General features: G+C 45.3%; 1 pseudogene; it reads right to left on the reverse strand.

Moving 5' to 3' along the window:
• Positions 1–359: 359 nt before the first annotated feature.
• On the reverse strand, positions 360–3,157 carry LOC109740520 (uncharacterized; annotated as a pseudogene).
• Positions 3,158–3,554: the final 397 nt, after the last annotated feature.

The following is a 3,554-nucleotide window of genomic DNA, read 5'->3' on the forward strand; positions in this document are numbered from 1 at the left end:
TACAGGATGGGCTTAATTTCATCAGTTTCTCCCTTGTATGTACCAGGTAACAGAAGATGTTCAGAATCTAAAGTAAAAGCTCAATAACCCTGAAAGCATGTTCATCCCAACAAATGTGTGGATTCTTCAAATAAGTATCATGATAAGATCTTTCAATGTGACAGTGGAGCTTATATTGCTGCATTATCTTAGATTCCCTGTGTTCCATAAAGAACCTCTGACATGAAACAATATTATGCTTCTGTTTTGTAGGAAAATATGGTAGTAAAGCTGAGAGAAAAGTGGATGACTACCACCCAGGAGCAGGATAAGTTACAACAAGAGATGGTAAGTATGACTTCATCACGGAAGCATGCATATTCTTTTTTTTTGCCTTTTCGTATGAGCAAGCAGCATGTAGGAAAGGTATGATGATAAAACACGGAATTCTGTTTTGCAACAAAGGAACAGAATATCCTTCTCTGCTTTGTAAAACCAGGGGAGCTATATATACCACTGAGTACAGAATGGTCAAGCCTGGCTCAAAAGCTGTGGATCCATTGCTGTTCTGGAAAATGGATGGGAGCTATACATGCCATTGGTAAAAGAAAGAATGCTGGAGTGCATAGTTTTAACCTTTAACTTGTGCAAAGAGCCATATTAAGACCGTCCAGGCCAGAACCATAAATCTTACCATGAGGGATTACAGAGATGTTCAAAACTGTCTTCAAAACTAAGCTTTGCACATAGGCAATCATTCAATGTTTATGTTGCACTGTAATTGCATAACTGTCTTGTTGTTACTCCTGGCAACAAATGCTATACCTCATATGATCTGCGGACTGATCCCACAGGAACATCACCAACTAGGACTGGATTTGCAAATGGACAATACAGTAGAAAGCAAAAAAAAACATAATTAGCAGGCAGTGGAACGTTGGGATTCAACACAAACATACAGGTCTGTTTAAAACATCCAGTTCCATTTAACATCTAATCCAGTACCCAGAATAACTTGTCACTGACTCAAAACACAGCCAACAGATACTGCACTTGCTTTCTCTAAGACATGCCTTTTTTGCTCCCACACACTCAGCTGCTAGAAATTAACTGCAGCTCACGCTTCTTTGATCCTCGACCTTCGTCCTCTTCCTGTCGCATTACTGTTTCAAGCAAAACAGATGAAGAATAAGGATGGAGACAATTAATGGTGACAAGGTCAAAACAAGTGAAAAGACAACTAGTTGTACAACAAAGTCAAATAATTATCACGCAGCAACCAAAAGTAAAAAATGATTAGAACTGTTCCAGCAATACAGATTGAATGCCAACTAAAGCATACAAGATGGTCACAGAAGAGGGTCTCATTGGAAGTCTAACCACTAAAACAGAGAGGGTGAAAAGAACATCAACCAAGTACCATACTGTTGTTAGGTTGGATGATTATACCATTGTCGTATAAGAGGAAGAACTTCATAGTGGTACATCTGAATCAGAAGAGACGCATAAACACAAGCATGCCGTTGTAAAATGCACGGTTCATAACTGACATCCGTGTGAGTGATAGTGTGCTCCAGCAAAACCCTTAATTATATTATACGGCAACATTCCGAAAATACCAAGTATTAACAATCTAAGATATGATAGCTTGAGGAACACAGTTCCAAAGCAAACACCCGTTCCTCTAATTTCTCAACTTATTCCCAATTCCTTCACTTTCCTTCTCAGCATGCCGACCAAGAACCCCATGCACAGGGGACACCCTCATCCTCCTATTAGATACGCCTCATTTATGCTTCTAATGCGACCACACAAACCAAAGTATAGTAACATCACACAAAGGACAAAAGACAAACCTTGCAGGATCATCCTTGAGCACAGGGAATGTGGGAGGCCAGATCATCATATACGGATGGATAAAACCCAACCATGGAATCTCATTTGTCCTCTCATACACTTTACACAGCGTCCTGCACTTGATACCCAAATAGAGTAGGCATGGACCCATCTCCAAGAAAACAAACTCAGCATTGCGCCCCACGTGCTTCATTGACACCTCATGTGTGTGATCAGGCACCCTCCATTTAGCACACATCTCACGCAAACATATGGTATCCATCAGCAAACAGTTCTCCCCTGTGTGTAGCCATATGCGGAGCTGAAACTCGTTCAAATGAATGAGATACACGCCAGAATCATCATCTGCCCTTGACAACATGGTTCGTCTGTCACTTATAACAAGCCCTTGTGGAAGCTGAAATGTGGAGAAACTTAAGGCTGTCAAATCCAAGACAAGAATTTCGCTCGGGGTGGCCGCCATATAGATTTTATTGCCAACAAGCAGAGGATTCAGTTCCTGTGGCAGAAAAGGGAGCTGCGTCGTTGCCGAGGCATGCACACACCAGACACCATCTTGCAACATATACATGTGCACCGTAGATTTTGTTCGCTCCTTCGAAGATTCCATCAACACACAAAAGTAGGACAAGTCGTTGCCGCGTTCTTTGAGAAAGAGTTCACTGAAAGTGCAGAAATAGCCATCCTGGAGTTTGTGTCGTGGGTATGGTGGGATGACGACCATGCCCCTCTCAGGGCAGAGGGGGCTGAGCACTATATTTTTTGATCCAGGATCTCCAATGTAGCTCTTGAACGTGTTCATGAAGACGTTGCCATTGCAGCAGTCCAAGACGAATTAATGTGTGTTACTGCAGGCATCCAGGATGGAGCTTGCAGAGCGGATGATGGCGTTGAACTCTGGGGGGTGCGGTAGCATCGGCACAAGGCATGAGCTGTTACAAAACCTCCCGGTGTCGACATAGAAGCCAAGGAGGCGGGGCGGGCGGAGCTTGCGGAAGCGGCAGAGGAAGGCGGGGTCGGAGGCGTGACAGAGCCAGCGCTTGTAGACGAGACCAGCGCGGACGAGGGTAGTTGGGTAGCAGATTAGGAGGAGGATCTCAATGAGTAGGTTGTCGTCGCCGAGCACCTTGCACACGGGGTCAGCCGGCGTCGCAGATTGCCGCAGCCTCTTTCCATCCACACACGTCAGGTTGGGAGCGGGATTGACCCTGAAACAGCAGCAGCCACACACAAATGCCATCAACGGAAATGGGTGAAGTTAATAGCCTGGTTGTTAATAGCAAATGCCATAAACGGGATCTCCATTCAGTGTGGTTGCAAATATCAGCACACAGATAGAACACAAACATACATGATCCATCCATCCAGCGCCAGCCAGCATAACATACAGATAGTTATGAAGAGGGAAAATGGATGTTACCCGTGAGTAACCTCGGCTGGATCCATTTCCTATCCACCTCCCCCCTCTCTCCTCTCCTCCACTGTTGCGGTGAGGGAAAGTTAGGGTTTGTGAGGGGAAATCAAGCTAGGGTTTTCCGCAAGAAAGGAAAGTAACATAAAGGAAGAAGGAGAGGAAGGGGATGAGGTTTGCTGACCTCGAATATCTGGCTGCTGCCGGGGACGGGGAGGTGCGGGGTCGCCGGCGGCGCCAATCCTCCTTTCTCTCCGGCCGCCGCTTTGCTCGAGTGGAGAACTGGAGACTCAAGTGGAGAGGGGAG

This window comes from Aegilops tauschii, chromosome 3 (genome assembly GCF_002575655.3).
Source record: "Aegilops tauschii subsp. strangulata cultivar AL8/78 chromosome 3, Aet v6.0, whole genome shotgun sequence".
Lineage (NCBI taxonomy): Eukaryota > Viridiplantae > Streptophyta > Magnoliopsida > Poales > Poaceae > Aegilops > Aegilops tauschii.